Below are 24,046 nucleotides of genomic sequence, written 5' to 3'. Positions count from 1 at the left end.
TGACTTTGTCTCTGACCCCTAGACCCAAATTTAAATGATTTATATCACTGCCTTAGGCCCATCTGAATAATCCTTTTTTTTTTTTTTTTTTTTTTATGTCCACTGTGCTATGTAACATAAGTCAGTCACGAGAATTAAATCCTCGTATTCATAATCCCACAGATTATACAGTATAGGGTATATGCACTGGGAGAATTCAGCCCACCACTGGTATGCAATAGGATTATAGAATGGTAGATGGGACCCAAAGCTGTCTTAGACATTTTCAGATGTTTCCATGCAAGGTCTGATATTTCCATGATGGTTACTAATGAATGAGACACTTTAGGATTTAAGAGCTTGGGCTTTGGGTTCTACCTCTACAGGCAGATTTTTGCCTCTGCCAGTCATTTGGTGTGTGACTTTTTTTTTTAATCCTCACCTGAGGATATGTTTTTACTCATTCTTAGAGAGAGGAAGGGGAAGAGAAAGACAAAGGAAACATTGATGTGATAGAGAAATATAAATTGGTTGCCTCCTCTACACGCCCGACTGGAGATCAAACCAGCAAACTAGGTATGTGCCTTGATCAGTAATCAAACTCACAACCTTTTTTGTGTGTAAAGGACAATGCTCCAACCAACTGAGCCACCCAGCCAGGGCTGATGTGTGATCTTAACCAAGATCCGTACAGCCCTCCCAATTGAGTTTCCTCATCAGCAAGATACAGGGATAAATAGTACTTGCCTCACATACATGTTATAAAGATTAAGTGAAATAATTTGTGTAAAGCTTCAGCACAATTGTCTGACTCATGAATGGTTTGCTTTTTTTTTTTTTTTTTTTAAATAAGACTCAGAGATTTAACTAATTTTTTCAGAATTACATTGCTACTAAGTGGAGAACCTGGGATTCAACTCCTAGTCTTTTTGACTTTACAACCTACACTCAGGCCACCAGACTCTAGGTCTCTTCATAGTTTCTCCCATCACTTCACAAACATTATATATTTATCATTTCATTGATTAACCAGTTGCTTAAAAATGCAGATACGAAAGTATTATTCAACATAACTAAGGAATCAGCTTCACAGACTTGAAATACATTTCTCTTATTCTTCCTTACTGCTGATAGCCGGCCCGCTAAAAAATTATTCTCCCAGTGTCCAATATTTATTGAATTTCATACATGACATGGAATTATTACTTTGTAAAGAAAGTACATCCATTCTTTTTGAATTCACCTAGGGATCAAGATATTACTGTAAATGATGTTTAAAAGAGATGTTATCATTTAATTAGAATATTGCATCTGGGATTAAAGGGTTCTTAATTTTAACAAATACAACTCACTATACCTATACATCTGGAAGCCAGCTCACTTCAACCCAGAAACAAAGGCCAAGACACTTAATGTTATCATCATCAGCAATACTGGTAGTGCTCAAGGATATTTAAAAGGAGACAAAAGGGGAAAACTTCATAGAGAAGTTGCTTAACTCACCATCTCCAACAAGAAGTGACCAGGAAAGCAAAAAGGAGACAACACCAACTAAGTTGAAGGAGGTGATGTCATGCTAAGATAAAACAGATGACACATAGACTTAAATTATTAATTAAACCTAAAGTCCCTAAAATGCCATTCTTATAGAGCTGAGTCAGATACTTATAAATATCATCACCAACTTTTATACTCCCCACATAAATTTAGACCTTTGGCATTTTGTTTTTAATACTTGATTACATATATTTGGACCCATACAACATTTTCTTAGAATTAACAACAATAAAACAATAAACTCTTAGATTGATATATCACTTTAATACAAAGTAATTTACATTATTATTTTAACTTACATTATTATTTAACTTATATTATTTCTCACAAAAGTCCAAGGAAGTGGTGAGAGCATATATTATGACTACTTTTACAGCTAGGTTAATGAAAGAAACTCTCTTAAGAGAGCACAGGTAGGGGGGGAAAAAGGCAAAACTAACCTCAATCTACCACATCACAATGCTATTCCATTTATTTGTAGCTTTTGACAAGTTATCAAGCATTTTATATTATATTCAAGTCATGCTGTTTCAACAGAAGTCAAATATCGAGCCTGGACAACTTGCTTGGTAAACTATTAGTTTTTTCTTTAGGTTCTGTTCATTTGAAGATATAACCACATCATGATGACTGTACTACTACTATTGGTTCTTTTTAGATTTTTGGAATAATATCATACATTATGCATTAGTCACCTTATACTAAAAACTTACCATCCACACCTTTAACTCTCTCCCCAACCTCAAACACTCATTCTCTCCACCGGTAACGTTGCTTTCTATTTCACAGAAAAGTTAGAAGCACATAAAAGAGAGCTCCCAGCTTCAAACCTACCAATCATTCTGTATTGGTTCCTTTCTACCCTTATCCTTCCTCCTTGCTCATGGGATGAACTACCTAAGGCAAATGCTTCCCTTTTATAGGCTCCAACCCATCTCACAGGATCAAGGGACACTTTTGGAATTATCCCCTCTTTTCTGCCTCTTTAATTGTTCCCACACTAGGGTATCATTCCATTAGCACAGACGCATGCTGCTCTACCGTCCACCTGAAAAGCAAAAGCCTCCCTGTCCCCATGTCTACTTTTGAATGTCCACTTCTTATCTATTTCAATAAGCGACAGCTCCATCTTTCCAGTTGCTCTGATAAAAAAACATGCACTTGTCCTTAATGCCTCCCTTCCCTTCACACTCCACATAGATTCCCTTAACAAATTCTCACACCGCTCACTCAAATGTATACCAAATCTGACCCCTTCCTGCTATCTCCACCACCACCACCACCACCACCACCACAGTCCAAAGACTTCCCATCTTGAATGAAATCTGACGTCCTTATCAGGTTTTACAAGGTCCTTTATTATCTGCCACCAGGTTTCCTCTCTAGCCCCATCTCCAAACACATTTGGTTTCTCTAGTTCACTCACTCCAGCCTCATTCATATTCCTGGAACATGACAAGCGAGCATCTGCTTCAGGCCGTTTGCATTAACCCTCCTCCAAAGGAAATGTCCTACCACAAATAAGCACAGATACCTCCTCACCTTCACTTCAATTGTATTTCCTCAGAAAGGCCTTCCTGGAACCACCTCGAATACTCTCTATCACATTTATCTGCCTCATTTTTTTAACCTTCAATATCGTATTGTATTGGTTTCAGATGCACAGCATTGTGGCTAGGCGATCACATACTTTACAAAGTGTTCCCCCCAGTATTACCGGTACCCGACGCCACCATATAGTTATTGCAACATTGCTGACTATATTCCCTCTGCTGTGCTTTACATCCCCATGACTGTTTAGTAACTGCCAATCTGTGCTTCTCAATCCCTTCGCCTCTTTCACCCAGTCTCCTCAAATACTCTTCCCCCTGGTAACCACCACTGTGCTCCCCGTGTCTATGATTCTATTTCAATTGTTTGTTTGTTTATTTTGTACTTGAAATTCCACAAATCATATGGTATTTGTCTTTCTCTGACTGACTTATTTCATTGAGCATAATACCCTCTGGGTCCACCCATGCTGTGGCAAATGGTAAGATTTCATTCTTTTTTATGGCTGAGTCATATCCCATTGTATAAATGTCCCACAGCTTTTTTATCCACCCATCTACTCATGGGCACTTGGGCTGCTTCTATATGTCGGCTATTGGAAATAATGCTGCAGTGAACACAGGGGTGCATATATTCTTTTGAATTAGTGTTTCCTCAGATAAATCCCCGGAAGTGGATACCTGCCTTACTTTTGTATGTTATATGCTATTTGTTCATTAATATCTTTAGCTATTTTTTACATATCTGTCATTTTGTATTCACTAGTTTACTTATTATTTATTTGTTTACTTGCCTGTCTTCACCCCACTAAAAATGGAAGCTCCATGAAGGCCTGGAAATTCTTCTGTTTGCTCACTGCTCCTTCTCTTATTCCTAGCACAGTGCTTGACACATAATAAGTATCCCAACATATTTGTAAAGTAAATGATGGAAATGTTTCTTTTTTGTCCTTAAGTTAGTCACTTAACTTTCATTCACAGATGTTTACTGTGTGGTCGTGATGCAGGGGGTCCTGTTCCAGGTGCTGGGTATATAAGGGTAAATAAAAATTTAAAGAATGATAAGAGACACAGATAAAGAAATAAGCAATGAAATTCCAATAAGTGTGCTATAATATGGGAAAGGCAGTGTGCTTTAGGAACAAAAAAGGGTGGGGTCTCCCTAAAGATCAAGAATTGTGCCTGAGGGAATTGACAGATAAGTTGAAATATCAAGAAAATGTAGAAGTTAAGAACTGAAATTTGTAGGGGTGGTAAGAGAGACTGGTTTTCCATTTGTAGGTAAAAAATAGAAAATTTCAAATACATTTGTTTTGAATGTCCCCAAATTTTACTTAATAACATATTTAATCCCTAAATCATTGACCTGATCAAGGAAATTCTGTCTGTTTTTATTTGGTAATCTCATTTTATACTTCAGGTTAAAGACATTCAGTGTTTTTGTTTTTTAAGGGTTAAGAGAAGAAACAACTCACAAATAAGCTATTTTATTCTTTGAATTGGATCATAGCATTACTAAGCACATACCATTTGCATAAAGGTAAGTAAGTCAGGATGCCTCCCTCCCCCCTGAAGGTAATATCTGCATAATTAAAATACAAAACAATAAATAAATAAAATACTCTAGGAGTCATTCAAAATGCTTTGAAAGTGAAAAAGAGAAACATGAGACATTATTTGATTGGCTAAATGAGTTTACCGCATATGCAAAGAGAGAAATATCTAATTAATAGAGCTTTCAGAAATATAGAAGGATTTTTAAAAAACCCTAGAAGTAACTGGTACTCAAGGCCAAATAATATTCTTCAAAAAAGAGGTCCAGAATGTCAAAAAAAAGAATAAAGGAAAAGATGATACACGTAGCTTTGTCTCATCTCTCCTGAGACTGAAGGTGGAATTTCAATAATGAGGGTAAAGAACAAACATATCAGCTTGTTTATATTTTAAGCTGAAAGGAAGAGTACCTTGTTAATCTTCATCTATAACCACCAAAGATAAAATCCCAAGTTATGTGGATACTCTCATGTGAGAAACCTAAGCTATCTCATTTGTTGTTTATAGATTTCCCAACAAAATGTATGCAGAAAAATAAAACACTTGAGTGAAAATAAACTTTTCTGATATATTCTTCACTGTTGGCCTGCATTTTTTAGGAACTCAGTTTCTCTATCATCTTTCCTTATCACACAGTAAAATAAAAATTAGAAGCTATCAATATTCAGTCAAATAGAACTTTCATAGCATTGCATATAATTCCTTGGGAGATTTTATCAGGCTGATATTCTTCATTTCCAGAAGCAGTTGTATGAAAATTGCACTATCAGATCTCCAGTTGATTCCTTATAACATAGTGCCATCTAGAGATTAAAGTTGATGTTGCTACAAGCTACATTAACCACTACTAGCCTCTAAATCATATAAAATGTAAACATTATGTTTTTTAGCTAATAAGTTCAGTTGGGTACATCTATAGGGAACACATTTCAAGTAAATTAATGACCATGTACATGAACAAATTTCCATCTAGTACACTGATATCTGATCATCATAGTGTGACCTCTCCTATGGGTAGTATTCTATCCATACATGTGTCAATATGTCTAGTAGTTTAGTAACACACCGTAGCATTGAGGAGAGTTGTATGGAGGTTACAATATGCATGTGATTAGATTTCATAAGGAGGCATAATTAAATTTCTGCAAAGAAGCAAGGTACTTTTCATCATAAATATAAAATATTTATTAAGTACCTACTATGGGTAAGGCATTGTACTTACTATGTGTATTAGTTTCCTGAGGCTGTCATATCAAAATACCACACACTTGATGGCTTAAAGTAGCAGAAATGTATTCTCTCACAGCTCTGATGGCCAGAACTCTGAAATCAAGGTGTTGTCAGGCTGCACTCCTGCTGCATGTTCTAGGGGAGAATCCTTCCCTTCCTCTAAGCTTCTGGTGGCTATCAGCATTTCTTGCATTCCTTGGCTTGTGGCCATGTAACTCTAATTTTTGTCTTTGTGTTCCTGTCACCTTCTCTGTGTGTTGGCTGTGGCCTCGCCATTCTGATCTCTGATTCTGCACTCACATTGCCTCCTCCACTCCTGTCTGTGTGTCCTCTGTGTGTTTCTCCTCTGTGTGTCTGCTCTAAAGACACTTATAGGTGGATTTAGGGCTCATCTGAATAATCCAGGATGACCCCTTCATCTTAAGACTTTAATTATATTTACAAAGACCCATTTTCCAAATAGGGCAACCTTCACATGCTCCAGGGATTTGACATACCTTTGGGGGGGCCATTATTCAGCCCATTATACTATGTTTTTAAAAAGATGGAAAAAATGTTTTTACTTCAATAAGCTTACAGCATAATTGGGGGAAAGGCTTATATGCAGAGATAAACAGTTACCCAGATCAGGGTTTCTCAACTCAGCAATGTTGATATTTGAGGCTAGATAATTCTTTGTTGTGGGGAACTGTCCAATGCATTTTAGGATGTTTAGCATCCCTGGCTCTACCCATTAAATGCCAGTAGCACCCACCTGTCAGTCATGACTAATAAAAATGACTCCATACATTGCTAAATGTTTCATGGGGGAGCAAAATTGTTCCTGGTTAAGGGCAAGTCATCCGGGTTATGGAGGAGTGACATCAGCAACATGGCCAATTAAGACGTCCCTAACCTGTATCCCTGCTTCAACAACAATAAGTTGGCATACTTCCACAGGCCAAAGTGCCTTTGTAGGAGCTCTGGAATCCAGGTAGGAGATTGTGAAACCTGGTGCTGTCCACGACTGAGCAGAGACATTTTGAGAAGCATTTCATAACCAGGTGGCTGACTCACCAACCATGGTGCCGGCTACAGAAACGGAAATAGCCCTATACTCCTGACAACTCGGCCACAGTCCGTTTGGTTTTGGTTCTGTCATTGGCATCACAGGCCAAGGGACCCAGAAGGCTCCAAATAGGGTAATAGACATAGAGACCTCGATCCAGTTGTGGACCCAGAACTGGCCCATGGAAGGGCTCCAGCCCCTCTGGCCAGTCTGGGAGCCCCTAGAAGAAACCCCGTCAAACTCGAGCAGACTGCAGATCCTGAAAGGACTGGGTAACTGGGCTCCAATTCCCAGCCATCAAGTGTAAATAGTCCTGCTGATATAGGGACCCCTTAGGATATACTCCTTGGTCACCGCTACAGACCCAGAAACAGCTCTAGACTTTTGAGGACTCAGCCACAACCCCATTTGGCTTGGTCCTATCACCAGCACCATACACCAAGGGACACTGCAGCAGTCACACCACATACAGACCTCAGTTCAGCTGTGGACCCTGAAGTGGTCATGAACCAGCTCCAGCCCCTCTCTGCCATGGTCTGGGAACTCCTGAAGGTAGGCTGTCGATTCTGAAAAGGCCCTGGAACTGCTTCCCATCCCAGCCATGGTATGTGAACAATTTTGCTGGCACAGAAACCCTGCAGTAGACACTCCTGTCAGCACCCCCAGGAGATCCTGAATGGAACCTATACTTGGCTCAGGCCCCCTCACAACCATGCTCTGCCAGCAGTCCCGAGGGTCCAAGGTCCCATATACACCCTCAGAGATCCTGAAGGACCATCCAATCCCACCACAGCCACGGGCCGCCAGCAGACCTGGAGCCGAGGAACTCAGTAGAAGGCCTACCTGTCTGCATTCTCAGAGTTCCTGAAAGGCCCATACTTGGCTCCAGCCCCTCCCAATCCCAATCCATGAGCAGTCGTGTGATAGTCAGCAGAGCATAGGGACCAGGCTGGAAACACTCAGATCTGTGCCTGGGGAAACCTTAAAAAGGCCCAGTAGCCAGCTCTAGTCCCTCCAGCTACAATCAGGGACCAGTCCAACTGCCTAGGTACCTGGGAAATGACAGTCTCATCTATGCCTCCAGGGTCAGATCTGCAGATTTCGATCTTGTTTGTTTGTTTTAAAATTCTTTTTGCAGAAGTAGACAATGTGCACGATGTCACATTCCATTTTTTTTACTATGACACCTAAAAGCACAGGCAACAAAAACTAACAAGTGGGTCTACATCAGACTGAAATACTTCTGCACAACAACAAAATCTACAGAATGAAGAGGCAACCTAAAAAAATGGAAGAAGTATTTTCAAAGCATGTATATCAGTTAAGGGGTTCATATCTAAAACATATAAGGAACTCATACAATTCAGTAGCAACCCCCCACCAACCTAAAGAATTCTATTAAAATATGGACAGAGGACCAGAATAGACATTTTTTTCCAGAGAACGTACACAAATGGTCAACAGTCAGGATATGTATCTGAAGGAAATGAAATCACGATCTTGAAGATATATCTGCATCCCCATGTTCATTGAGGCATTAGTCACAGTAGCTAATATATGGAAACAACCTCAACATTCATCAGTGGATGAATAGATAAAGAAAATGTGATGTGTGTGTATGTGTGTGTGTGTGTGTGTGTATGTAATTTAGCCATGAGAAAGGTGAAATCCTGCCATTTGTGGCAAGATGGATGGACCTTGATGGCATTATGCTGAGTGAATTAAGTCAGACAAAGAAAAACAAATACTATATGATCTCCTTTGCATTTGAAATTAAAAAAAAATTAAGCCAAATTCATGGAAACAGGGAGTAGAATGGTGTTGCCAGCACTGAAGGTCTGGGGGAAACTGGGAGATGTCAAAGAGTGCAAATTTCTGGTAATAAGACGAATAAGCTCTAGAGATCTAATATGCAGCATGGTGACTATAGTTAATAATAATGTATTATTTACGTGAGGGTTGCTAAGAGTGTAGATCTTAAATATTCTTACCGCACACCCACACACACCCAAAAATTGTAATTATGCGAGGAGATGGATGTCTTAACTAACCTTATTGTAATCAACCTTATTGAATCATTTTGCAACATATACATGTATCATAACATCACATTGTACACCTTAAATTTACATAATATTGTGTGATAATTATTTCTCAATAAAGCCAGGGCGAAAAAGAACAATTCATCTAGATTATCACAAACAAATAGCATGAGATATAATTTCAGAGGTGGAAGAAACCAAAATGGACTAGTATAAACAAAATTTCATGGAGGAAATGAAAAGTGAACTAGTCATTGACTGAAAAAAAATAGCACTTAGAATTGTAGATGGAGTCAGGAAAAGCATTACTGGCTAATGCCCTCTTACTGAGGAGCACTCTGAGCTTAAGACCAAGGAAGGACCATGCAGCACAGTTCTTGGCACAGAGTAACTCTCAGAACTGTTGAGTGAGTCCATGAGGTTAGGTAAATAGATTGGAGTCAGTAGTTCTTAAATGATGGTCTAGGAAATTGTAAATTTATGTTGTCGCTTGTGGGGAAATCTTGAGGGACTGTGAGCAGGAAAGATGAACTGAGCAAAGAAAGCAGTGGTTTATAAAAATATATTGGAGAAGCTAGAAACAAGATCAAGAAAGATCAGCTAAGAATTATTAAAATAGTTTTGCTGCAAAGTAATGAGTTCAGGGACCAAGATAATAACAGTGGGAATTAAAATGAGGTGTCAATGACAAGAAAAAATAATTGTCAGTTTCTTATTATTGGATTTGGAGAAGATGGAGGAAAAATCATATAGGAAAATCTTCAAGTCAGCGTAACTAAGAGAAGAGAGTTTGTTCATTTGAGAAAAGTCAGGGAGTCTAGAGAGGGAGAAAGATGATGAGCTTGAGATGAGAATGCATATCTGAGTTGTTATTCATTGAGATGCAGGACAGATTATTTTAGGGTAATTTTCAAAAAAGTAATAGGAGGTGAGAATGAATCTAAGTAAATATGAGATAATTTGTATCAATTTTAGGAATTGCTTGCTAGATATTATCCTCATAGAAATTCGTAAGAGCTTTTGGGTCACTAGGAAAGCTCTTTTTGCAAAGATTTCTGAAGCAATCTGAACTCAAAATCATGAATTCTGTTTTTATTCAATGGCTCTCATCTTAGACTGAAAACGTAGGCAATTCCAGATTGTTGCATTATTCATACTCTGACATGCAAGCCACTGTTTCTTCTGGATACATTAATGTTCAGGACAAAAAAAAACAAAAAAACTACATATCAAGTTATATTAACATGACAAACAAGTTTGAGAATACAGTTTAAATTCAAAAAAAGACAATTTTTAAAAATTCCATTAAACAATTGAGTTTCTTTCCTTGCTACTAACAGTTTACACAAACTGGTTATTAACAACTTGCAAAAACAATTCTATACTTACTTAAGTTAATTTTTTTCATTTTCTATTCTGTAATTTTTAGGATGTTGTCCGTTTAAGCATTTAAATATTATAAATTACCATATGTGTGTTTTTTCTGAGAGTAGAACATCGTATACTTAATTAAGAAAATAATTTTATTTTTTTTAAAAATCACTAGGCTAGAAATTAGTGAGTGAAGAGCAGAGGCAACTCGAACTCCAAATCTGCCCTTGAAGAAAATGGGATTTTCTCCTACTTTATAGGTGATTATCTTGTTATCTTATTAGCTGTGTAGGGAAGTTTTAAAATCATAAAACTACTCAATATGTGGGTACCCACTACTGAATTCTGGTGTTCAGGTTTGGAGAACACTTAAAGATAAGAATCCACTATCAAAATCTAAACTAAGAGCATTAATCTTGTTTAATGATCTTTTTTTCTGTTTATTTATAAAAGAAAAAATATGTATTGCTAAAATCAAACTCAGGTCGCAATATGAAATAAGATGACAATTAAGATTAAGTAAAAATAACTTTACATTTTATAACACTTTGTAAAATGACTTTACATTTATATCCAAAAAACTCAATAACTAAAAAGCTTTTTAATAAGAGTTCATTGTTTCTTATAAATGCTCCTCAGTTGCATACTCAAGAGAATTTCCCTCAAGAATCACAAATTTGTCCAATAAATTTAAATAATTAATTAACAAATAAATGAAATAAAAATTGTCATTATTCTCACCACCCTATTCTAGAATTTATCTGAATTTTAAGCTTCACAAATAAATTTCATTTCTAATGCCAGGCTTCTCTGGGAACCCAAATACATATAGGACAGGAGGGACAGACAGCTCCTGAGGTCTGTGGTGCTTTGGTTAAGAATTACAGGAGGCTTGGATTTTGTTTCAAGCCCCCTAGATTTTATGCCGCAGAGCGCTATTCCACAGCTGGATTTGGGACAGGAGAGGGCATGCCTTTCTTTTGTATAGTGGAAGAAGGGTTATTGTGAACTCAGGCAAGTTCTCAGGCAGACTAATTTTAGGAACGAATATCAGAACTTGAGAATATAAAAACTGACTCCCTTAAAGCCCTGCAGGGTGAACTCCTTTCGTTCCCTCCCAGGCCCAGGGTGACTGGTAGAAATGATGAGTCCCGCTGGTTGTGGGTGAAGCAAGAACTGCGAGAGAAGTGGGGGCTCTGGTGAACTAGAGCGCACCAAAGGCCAGATCTAAAGGGTGCTGAGACTACTGTTGCCGTTAGGAATAGAGGCAGTGTTGGCTTGTCTTCACATTTCAAGAAAATTCAGAAATCCCAATCTTTATGTCAAATAATATAACTTCAAAATGCGAACTCAAAAACTTTTAGAAACGTATTATGCACACCGAACACAATACTACTGCTGATTCAGCCCGATTTATGCTTTCTGCTATTGATTGTTCTGTTGTCGTTTTCTGCTTAAAATAAATACCATTTATTTCAAGGTATACATTATAATTATTATAATTCCATATATTAGAAGCTTATCTCATCTCAATATAACATTATAGTTTTTTCTAGGTCAACTACAAATAGAATTAATGAAAATTCAGAATAAATCTTTACACCTGTCATTTAGAAAATTCATTCATTTATTCAACATTTACTGAATGTCTTTTATTTGCAGACATCCTCAAGATACAAAAAAGAAAAAATGCATCTACTTCCAATTAAATATGAAAATAACACTTTCAAATAAGTAGTATTGATATAAATATATGTCTTATAAATTAAAAGGAAATTTTTTAAGCAGGTCTGTGGATTCAAAGAGAAAAACATGATTATTGAAACTAGAGTATATTATTTATTAAAAGTGTCTTTGAAAAAAGTAATGTCTTTCATAAAAATGGATGTATTTGAATCTGAAAAATGATAGATTATGAGTACTAAATATTTCTTCACAATGTTTTGACAAAGCAGATTAACAAGAGAAAACAATTGCTACTTGTCTTGAAAACATTTTTAAAAATTTTTCTGGCATGTATTTTATAAATTATGGAGAAAAACTTTTTATATCCAATAGAAAATTTGACATTTTCTACACACTAAAATATAAATACTACTTTAAAATTTACCCTTTCATAAAAACCATGCTAATAAAAAACAATGGCAGTGCCCTGGCCCATGTGGCTCAGTTAGCGGATTCCCATGTACCAAAGGTTGCGGGTTCAATTCCAGGTCAGGGGACATGCCCCCGTTGGGGGCTCGATCTTGGTAGACGTTCGTGCAGGAGGCAGCAGATCGATGTTCCGCTCTCACATCCATGTTCCTCTTTCTCTCTCCCTCTCCCTTCCTCTTTCTCTAAAAATCAATGAAAATATATATTTTTTTAATGGCAAGATGTATAAAATATCCATTGCCTTTCAAATTGCAGGCACTCAAAAATATTAAGTAACAGCAAACCGAGAAAAAGGGAAATAATCTCAAGCTCCCAATTCTACAGGGAGCAAGAAAAAAAAGTTGACAGCTTTTATCCTTTTATGTAGTGAGGCTGTATATGAGAATGCTAAAAAGCAGGGCGTTTATAATCAGACAGCTTTTATAACCAGGCTGTTTTCATGCACACTCTAATTCTTAAGAGCAGGGTCATCTTAACAAAGGGCTAGGTTTTATAATCCGTGAATAAGATGGAAACGAGGAACACAAAAATTACCCTTGGAATCTCTTTGAGAACAGAGCCACATTGGAAAGCAACATGCCACCTCTTAATAAATCGTAATTGCTTCTTTTCTTTCTGTCGTGTTTCTTTCATTAAATACCAGATATATTAGCTGGTGTGCGTTTAGGGATCACATTGTACAAAGTAAAATCTAATTCTCACTAGTGTTAAGAGTGGACTAACAAGGGGAACCATCCATAATATTTAAACTGTCATGTTACTTCCTATCTTCCTCTCTACAAGTAGCAGCGAATTCATGTAAGATTATTGACTGTGCAAATATAATGTGAGATACCACTGTAAAGATACATAAGCTTTCTTATTAGTAAAGTAATGACAATAACATCTTTTTCTCAAAGGTACTGAGAGGATTAAATGAAAAAAATAATTAAATAAATATATGTGTGTGTGTGTATATGTGCATGTGTGTGTGAACATATATATGTGTGTGTGTATATGTGTGTGTGTACATATATATATGTGTGTGTGTGTATATATATACACAGTGCCTGTCACATGGTAGGCACGTAATGAAGTATCATTTGTTTAATTCAGCAAATAACTTTTCCTACAAATAAATGTTAGTGATATGAACAAAGTACTGCTTTTTAACTTTGAATTGCAGGGCAAAGGTCTTCTCCAGCCCCAGAACACACATAAAGCTATTTTCTTAAAGGAATAATACAATCAATCTTATGTTTTAGAAGGATGTGCTAATATATTCTCTGTTTGGCTCTCCAGATCCATTCTTTCCCTTTTCCACCCTGCTCTGTGTCCTGGAAGGCCAGCCATTGTGGGCTCCTTGGCTCTCAGTTTGGATTTGACTACTAGAAGGCATGGGCAGGAGACTGAAGGGAGAAGAGGAATATGAGGTCAGTATTTATTTCCCTGTTTCCCTCCCAGCCATGGATCAGCAATAGCTGTGTTCTGCTACCAAAGGCCACAGATCTTGTCACCTGGTCTCCTACAACTAGAACTCTCTCTCATCTGCTTTTAGGAGGTGCTTCTTTCCCTGGCCCCTACAGGTAACTGCTCCTCTTTGTTGCATAGAGGCTGACTTGGAAGGAAAGACTTGAAGCAGGAAGACTTATAGAACAGAAAGAGTTTGGTCAACTGGCTAGCAGAGCCAAACACTGGACACTGAGAATTGCAGTGGAGAAATATTGGCACTTTTATTATGAATGGCGCCATCCAGGAGAACAGGAAGCTAATGCTCAAAAGCCTGAACTCCCCCTGGAGTGTAGGTTATAGATTCTATAGGACAAAATCACAAGATACCTTAGGTTAGGAGTTTGAGTTGTGCTGGGAGCTGATTGATCAGGGGTGAGGTAAGGGTAATAAATAATGTCTTCAGGTCCTGAGGACAGTTCTGATGTTGGTTTCAGTGTCACTCTGTCTGGTTTCATCAGAAAGTAGCTGGAGGACTAGTTCTCCCTTAGGACTAAGGAGCTGGAACTTAAGTCAAGATGTTATCCTTAGCCTGCCAGAGGTCTGGACCTTGTGAATGTCATCATTAGTCAGGTCTGGGCTACTGTCTTCTGCTGCCTCAGGGGTTGCTGATTATCCTGGGGAAAAGGCTAGGTCTCTAAGGGGTAGAGATAGAAAGAGACATGTGATCTCTAGAGCTAGGATTTAAAGCCAAATTTATTCAAAGTCATAAGGACCCTTGGTTTCAGTACTACTTAGAAAGCACAGTCATGCGCCACATAAGGAAGATTCACAACGATGGACGCATATACAACAGTGATCCCATTGCTAGTGACCTGGTAGCCAACCAAACATCATAGCACTGGCTACAAGTGTGTCTTCAAGGTAGCCTGTCTTGTCCTATCTGACTTCCACATGGAACTTGCCCCTATCTCCTCCCTCCCCATCCTCCCTTTCTGCTCTTCCTCCCACTCCTCCCTTGTCTGTACTTCCACCTGTGTTCCCAAGGGCAATCCAAGAGGAACCGTGGCCAAAAAGCCAGAAGGTACCCCCCCCACCCCCCACACACACTGTCAGGCACCTTCCATGGGACCCGATTATAGTAGCACCTTCCACTTATTCACGTTTTCATGGTGATGCCGGCCCGGTATAAACCAACCTAGTGCACTGCATCATGTAGAAGTGTAGCACACACAATTATAGTAGTAGGTTATACCATATAGGTTTGTGTACTTGCACTCTATGATGTCGCCATGACAAAATCACCTAAAGACACTGTCCTTAAGCTGCACAAGACTGTACTTGTAGACAGGAAATAATGGGGATCTGACCAAAGCAATGGATCAGTCAAAGGAAACTGGACAAAAATAAGAGGCATTTAGAACAGATCTAGCATAGGATAGAAAAGAAATTGCAACTCATTGGTGAACGAGCAGGGAGAGAATAAATCCAGGAGGATGCCCAAGTATTTAACTTCAGCAAATAAATGAAAATTGATGCCATTCACAGACACAGGGAGGTAATACAACCTGTTGTGCTCTCCCTGCTCCCCTTGTTTCTGTTTTCACTCATTTGGAAACTGATCGTTTGCTTCTTTGAGGTATCTCTTGTATTTCATTCAGCATTTACTAGGACCTCACCTAGTTTCCTTTATGAGACAGTAAAAATTATTGGCTATAGAGCTTTATTTTTGAGTAGTCAAAAATTTTAGAGTACTACTTTTTAATTTTTTAAATAAGTTTTAAATAGTTCTGTTGCGATAAAATTGACATAAAGTAAACTGCATTTATTTCAATTGTACAATGTGGTAAGTTATATACAGCTGTGAAATTATCACCACAAGCAAGATAATTAACATATGCATGATCACCAAAAGTTTTCTGTTGGCCTTTTGTAGTCCCTCCTTCACACACCCCTTCCCATATTCTATTCTACCCCAGGCCCAGGCAACAACTAATTCAATTTTTGTCACTATAGAGTAGGATGTATTTTCTAGAAATTTATATAAGCTATAGATGTATTTATATTTACAAATAAAAATATAAATTTATATAAATAGCACATGTTTTCTTTCCTGGCTTCTTTCATTCAGCATAATTATCTTGAGATTCATCCATGTTGTGGCATGCATTCCTTTTGTGTAAATAATATTTCTTTGTATGAATACCACAATTATTTCTGCATTCACCTGTTGATGGACATTGGGGTTGTTCCCAGGATTATTTTTATATGGATACATAACTTTGATGAAAGTGATTATATTTCCACAGAAACTGCTACTTCTGTCAAAAAAGTTAGCCAATGCTCACACTCAGAGAATCTAAAAATCAAAAGATAAGATTAAGTTACATTGGGCCTCCAAAAAAAGCTTTCATTACTTTGTGTTTTTGACTGTTTCTAAGTACATTGAATTTGTGTGCACACAGCACTAAGTTTCATTCTAAAATTTAAAAAAATGAAAAAACATATCATCATTCACTTGCCTTAAGGACATAATAAACTAAAATATATCTTATGGTGGCCTAACTATTTCCACTTTATCTCTGTCTAGCATTATGTACACACAGAGTAGTATGTCTGAGAAAAATTATTGCATGAAAATCATTACAATCCTGTGGCATGAAAACAATAGTGAAAACCTTAAGGATATCATGAAATAGAGAAGTAACAATGAAAATGTATTGAATCAGATGTGTAGGCTTCTATAAATGTTTGTGGGCCTAAAGATTGAGAAATCATTTTAATACTAATATTGAATTTCTGTGTAATTTTGCAGTATACTGGACCTCAATGTCTAGGCTGCTCTTGATTTTTCTGAAGTTTTGTTTAGGTTTTCTGGATATTATTCTATAAAAAGTCATATATATGGGAAAGTCATATTTGTGTTAAATAAGTATTTTCTTCTGTATGGTTTTCAGAGTGATTTTCTCTGTGCCTGGAGGGGAATGAAAAACAGTCATTCCTCCAACAGGAAGCCTGGAGAAATATCCAGCTCAGCTATGTGGTCACGTGTGGCTTCCTGTTACATTCCAGGAATTGCTGTTGGGTGTAAACAATCATCTTCCAGGGGAGAGGCCATGGCTGCGTTTGCCTTAGGTGTCACTCTAAACTTATAGAACATATGAAATATCTGGCTATAGCTGTTAAATTAATTCTGATATAGCAGAAAGTCTCCATTTGTTGAGTGTGTCAAACTTTTGTGAAGTAAGCACAACTTTTTTAAGGCAAGCAGAATGCATTATTGAGTAAATTCTGTGCATCTTTTACCCCAAATAAAACATTGATGTGTTGCTTTAGCATATTGAAAGCATATTTGAAAGAGAAATTTCCACAAATCTTTTCAAGCTTTCCAGCACCTGCCAACAATAAACATAATAAACAAGGACCTGTCTATAAAAGTGTCCACAGCAACATCAGAATATATGAATATTTAATATGAAAAATTATTCAAAAATAAAACACAACTTCTGAATTATATATTTATGTTAGTCATGAGTTAGGACTTTGCTGCATAAAGACTTGAAAAAATCTACATTCAGTGACTACATAGAGATACAGATAAGACAGGAGGAGTTCATCTCAAAATTAATTAAGAGTATAAACTGCAGTGTCCAATGTGGGAGCTACTGGCCATGTGTGGCAATGTGGATGTAAATGCAAATTAACTGAAATGAAATAAAATTAATATTTCAATTCCTTAGCCACATTTCCTGTGCTCACTAGCCACAAAATAGATATAGAGCAATTCTTTCATCACAGAAAGTTCTATTGGACCACGGTGGTGTACAAAATATAATACATAAAGTTTAAAGGAACTAGGATTACTATTCTTAGAAAGAAAGGAGTGACTTGTACAGTATCTGAAGAATTTTTATGTTGTTTCTATACATTTAAAAAAATATTTGAGTGACTCATCTGACTTTTTAGACTAAACTGATTGGAAGTTTTAACTATTATTTGTAGTACAGGGGCAAAACTAGACTTAGTGGAACCTTAAGCTTATATATTTGGGGGACACTTTTAAGGAAAAGTGCCTAACAAAATTAGGCACTCAAGAGAACATTTTTACAGAATGATAAAAAATCACAACACATTACAAATTTTTAAAAACTGACAAATATCAGAAACATAAAAAATTCAAAAAGTAGTATTTTTATTAACTTTTTAACCCACTTTCATATTCCCCACATTTTGCCTCTTTGTGTGATGATGTACAGATATCATTTTACAGAGAGAGACTAGAGAAGCAATTCAATTTTCTAACATGGTCAATTAAAATTTGTTTTACTATTGAAGTTAGGGTGCACAAAAACATGCAACCGCACAAACACGCGCTTTTTACAGTATTCACAGGTCTGTGCCCTAAAACAGATATTCTGATAAGTGCTCCACTGTGTGATTCCAGCAAAAAGCAAAAATATACATGATGCATTACAAATTTTATATGCTGCATTTTCAAGGATTTCTAATAGAGGAGAATTTCTATTTTGAGTAGATGTTGGTGATAACCAATTCCCTCCTTAGAATTTACATGTATAAAAATGGAAGGATTTCTCCCAGATTAGCTTCTGGCTCCATACACTTAAACACTATTTTGTCCCCACTTCCCATATAGGTTCAATGGAAAGTGGCATGGCACTAACCCATATTGTTTTAAAATGTCTGGCTCTAAATCTTCATTTCATGACACCAGGCAAGTCACCAGTGGGCAGTATGTTTTTGGAAATGATTTCTACTGTGGGATAATTAACGACTGACTACATAGAAAAGAGACTGAGAACCACAAAGTGTATATGTTCCACTACACTCAAACTAAATGTACGCAACACTCAAATTCCCTTCAGCTGAATCCCCAAAATGCCCATGGTGATTCTACTACCATCACCAAAGGAGAGCATGACCGAGAGTACATATGAATACACAGTAATAGCAGTTTAACTGAGTGCAATTAAAGTAACTTACTTTTGCAAACAACAAAAATATATGACCATGTGACACAAAGCTAGAATCCCTCCCAGGGCCTTGGAAGGGATCTATGCCTGGTAAACCATCCCCATAAAGGACGCATTCTTCACTGACCACTGCGTAATAAAGGTTGAAATATAAGGATTCTGATTAAATATGAGAGAGAAAGAATTCCTGACATGATTGCTGAATGTTGACATTATGACTTAATAGAGACAGACTCACAAGCTCAATATTCAAGAAGCTGTGTATTTCTTTATAGTTTCTTTGCCTTTGTTTAAAATACACTGTTAGAAGGGAAGTGGTAGCTTCTAAAATCTTTATGATCTGATATCCACATTTCTGCAACATAAGGTATCTAAGACAGGGTCAAAGTGATATATGTCTACATTAAATAATTTGTTATAATATCAGGGAAACATAGCCATTACTGAGTGAAGCATATTTTAAAGAAGGAAATTTTAAAAGAAGCATAAGAGATCACTAGCCATCCGTTTTGCTTTTCCTCGATTATTATTGATGCTTTACTGAATTCTTGTTCTTTCCTTTGCTAAGAACAGAACAGTTTTTTGATTCTTTGTGTTGTCAGGTAACGTACAGTAGCTACAAAAGTGCTTGGTTTCATCCTTTCTAAAAAGAGATAGCCCATGTTTCCTCATTTTATTTTATTTTTCTCAGTCCTTATAATACAAACAAAAGAGCTACTCCTGGAGAATGGTGGTAGATAATAAAAAACAGGCAGAATCTCATCAGCACTCCGCTCTCCCCAGACTTCCTGCACCAGATAAAAGGGCAAGATGATGGAAACTCAGCAATTATTCTCCCCCAATTAAGTTTTCTCTGCCACACTGCTGTTCTATGTGTGCATTGCATAGACTGTGTCATTCTAAACGTCTTCATTCCTCTACCCCAAAATCGCCAAATTAATAGCCCAGCCCCTTTTATTTGTTTCTATGGCAACCACCACACAGTGGAGCAGACACATCTACTCCTTCATAAACTCACCTTATGAACAAGCATATAGTTTAAAATTTTAGGTTTATATTAGAACATAACTTTAAACAGATGCGTTATATCAGAGCACATCATGTTCCCTAAAAAGTGACAAGTGGTTTCTCAGTAATTGGAAAAGAATACTAGGTAAAACTGAAATTTTAAAAAGTATGATTTATAACGATGGCTTTAAAATCAATAAATATTTCCTCAGTAACCATAAGCATTGCATGTAGAGTCTACAAAAGTAACTAGACCCTTCCCCTATAGAAGACTGTAATCCAGTGGGACAAAAGGGGATGAAAGGTCCCTTGGGCTGTAATAGCATTAAACCGACAATCAACTATGGAAGTCAGGAAAATTCACGAAAAACATAATTTGTTATATGACTGTACAGAGATTTAGGGAAATGATCCAAAGGAATCATGGGGGTGGATGTTATAAAATGAACAAAGCAAAGGGGCAGTAAAACATAAGACACTTGGAAAGAGAAGCTTGATCTACTTTATTTCAGGTCCAAAGTTAGCATGAGGAAATATCTGAAAAAAAATAATAATAAAGTAAATGTTTGGAGCCAGAATATAGATATGAGGCTTGAATTCAAGTTAAGCATTTGATTCTACAGATAATGCAAATCCGGTGGAGAAAATAAACCTTATAGATTAAGGAAGAAATGAGTACAGTATTTTAGGAGAAGTAATCTAGCAGTGCCATCAACATAATACCAAATATAGAGAAAAGAACAGAAGCAGAAAATTTTTTCTGTTATTAGAATCCCATATATTAAAACATTCCTGAGTTCTGGAAAAGCATTATTTGACCTTAAAGAAATATTTTTTATCTATTAAATTATATGAAACCATTTTATTTAAGAATTTTACATCTATAGACATTGATGAGGCCAAGGTATGGTTTTCTCGTTAGTGGAATCTTAATCATTTTATTAGTGATATGATTTATTGTGTGCTTCCTATGTGTCTAGAATTATGCCAATTGTTTTCCATCTATTCATATGCTGTTCCATGCATATAGCAAACCTTCTTGTTTTATAGGAGAGGGAATTTAAGCTTAAAAGTGGCCACTTGACCAAAGCTACACAATTAGTAAACGGAAGAACAAGAATTTGAGCTTGCCTGGCTCATTCAAAAGCCTTCACTCTGACCACTATGCTATGCTCTCTTATGGAATAAGATTTATTATGGGATAAATTAAGAACTTTATTCTCTTTTTATTTGTTGTAGAGCTAATTCCATATAATAAAAAATATCAGTTTCTTTAAAGGTATAGGAAATCCCCAGAGAATCCACTGTATCCAGCTGTGTTTGCATGGCACACAGGATTTGGATATGAACCTTCTAACCATTTATTTAATATACTTCATACACTAATTCAAATGTATTTACAAAGCACCCACTATGTTCTCGACACCAAATGCCATAGATCAAAAAATGATATGGCCACGTCCCTCTTCTTAAGAGCTCCGATGGGGAAAATAAGATTGTAAGCAAGTGCATTATAATATCTGAAATAAAAAAATTTACTAAGCGGGCTCAATAGCAACTTTAAACTGAATAAAGAGAGAATTGGCAAATCTGTGAATAAGTCCATTGAGATGATCCAGTCCAGGGAACAGAAAGTAAAAAGCGTTTTAAAAACGAACTGAGCCTTGGATAACTATGGACACCATCAAGCATGTAAGCATATGTATAATGGACCCCTAAAAGGATAAGAGAGATAAACAGCATAAAGAATAATTGAAGAAATAATGGCTGAAAACATCCCATATTTGAAAAACATTAATCTATAAATACAAGAATCTCGAAATGCTCAAAGTAGGATAAATTCAGAGATCCACACAGCATAATCAAATCATCAAAGACAAAGAGAATCTTAAAAGCAGCAACAGAAAAACTCATCATGTACAAGGAATCCTTGATAAAATTAATGTCTGATTTCTTGTCAGAAATCTTGAAACCACAAGACAATGGGATTATATATTCAAATGTTGAAAGAAAAAGACTACAGAATAAGAATTTTATAATTCAGCAAAACAAACATTCAAAATCCAAAGGCGAAATTAAGGCATTCCAGATAAACAAAAACTGAAAGAAGTTGTTACTAGCAGACTATCCTTACAAGAAATGCAAAAAGGAGTCCTTCGGGCTAAAATAAAAGAACATTAGACTAACCCTACTCCATATGAAAAAAGAAAGAACACTGATAAAAGTAAATACATAGGTAAATATAAAAGACAATATAAATGTATTTTTGGGGTTTTCTGGGTTTTTTTCTCTTATCATATTTAAAAAACAACTACATAAAGCAATACTGATGAAACTGTGTTGATGGACTTTTACATAGATGTAATTTCAGTGGAAATAATGGCACAAGGGAGGGAGGAGTAAATGGAGCTTGTGGAAGTAAAATTTTGTATAGTATTGAAAATAAATGTGTATTAATCTGAACTAAATTGTTATAAATTAAGGTGATAATTATAATCTGAAAGGTTATATATGTGTGTATGTGTAATATACATATGTATATGAAAGAAATGACAAAGGAATGAAAATGGTATTCTAGAAAATATCTATTTAACACAAAAGAAGGCAATAATGGAAGAAACAGGGAATAGAAAAGACATAAGACATACAAAATTGAAGGGATAAATAGGCAATTAAACAATAATACATGCACACTTCAACACTCAATTTACCATAATGGATAGAATATCTGTAGAGAAGCTCTATTCACAATTCACATTCTAGTAAATGTTTAAATAAGAATTAATGACAATCTTTAAAAAACTCATCCAAAAAATAGAAGAGAAGGTAACATTTACAACTCATTCTATGAGGCCAGAAATGCCCTTATACTGAAACCAGACAAATATCTCTTTTATTTTATTTTATTATTTATTTTATTTTATTATTTATTTATTTATTTGTTATTGTTAATCCTCACCTAAGGATATTTTTTCCATTGATTTTTAGAGAGAGTGGAAAGGACGGAGGAAAGGCAGGGAAAGGGGAGAGAGAGAGAGAGAGAAACATTGTTGTGTGAGAGATCAGTTGCCTCCCACACTCACAGGCCCAGGTACATGCCCTTGACCAGGAATCAAACCCAAGACCCTTCAGTGCTCTAACCGGCACTCTAACCATTGAGCCACACCAGCCAGGGCAAATATCTCATTTTAAAAAAGAGAACTACCAGCTGACATTCCTTATGAAAGTACACACAACAGTTCTCTATAAAATACTAGCAAAACCAACCCAGTGACATAGAAAAAGGATTATACACTATTACCAGGTGAACTATAACATAGGAATGCAACATTTTTCAACCTGTGAAAACCAATCAATGTAATACATCATATTAATAGGACTAAAGACAAATGCCATATAATTGTCTCAATAGAAGCATCAAAAGCATTTGAGAAAATTCAAGATCCTTTCATGATTAAAAATGCTTACCAACTGGGAATGAAGCAGAATGTCCTCAGTCTCATACAGAGTATCTTCAAGAAACCCAACAGTCAACATCATACTTAACAAAGCTTTCTTACTAAAATCAGGACAAGTATATCTGCTTTTGTCAATTCTATTCAATACTGTACAGAAATTTCTAGCCAGTATAATTAGGCAGGAAAAAGAAACAAAGAGCATTCAGATAGAAAAGGAAGCAATAAAACTCTCTCCATACACAGATGACATGATTATGTTCAAGGATTGGAAAACTTACTGTTGTTAACATGGCAATACTCCTTCAAATTGATCTAAAGATTTAGTGTAATCTCTACCAAAGTCTTCACTAGTTTTTTTGCAGAAATTGAGAAGCTGATCCTAAAATTCAGGGAAATGTAAGGACTCAAGAATAGCCAAAATAAGTTTGAAAAGGAAGAACAAAGATAAAGACTCAGACCTCCCCATTTCAAAACATACTACAAAAATACAGCCATCAAGACAGTGCGGAACTGACATATAGATCAATGGAATAAAATGAAAGCCCATAAGTAAATCCTAGTACTTATGGTCAATTGATTTTCAACAAGGGAACCAAGACAATTCAATGGAAAAAGAATAGTGTTTTTAACAAATTGTGCTAGATATACACAGGCAAAAGAATGAAGTTAGACCTCT

This window comes from Miniopterus natalensis, chromosome 2, assembly GCF_054644295.1.
Source record: "Miniopterus natalensis isolate mMinNat1 chromosome 2, mMinNat1.hap1, whole genome shotgun sequence".
Classification (NCBI taxonomy): domain Eukaryota; kingdom Metazoa; phylum Chordata; class Mammalia; order Chiroptera; family Miniopteridae; genus Miniopterus; species Miniopterus natalensis.
This window is presented reverse-complemented; position numbering follows the sequence as displayed.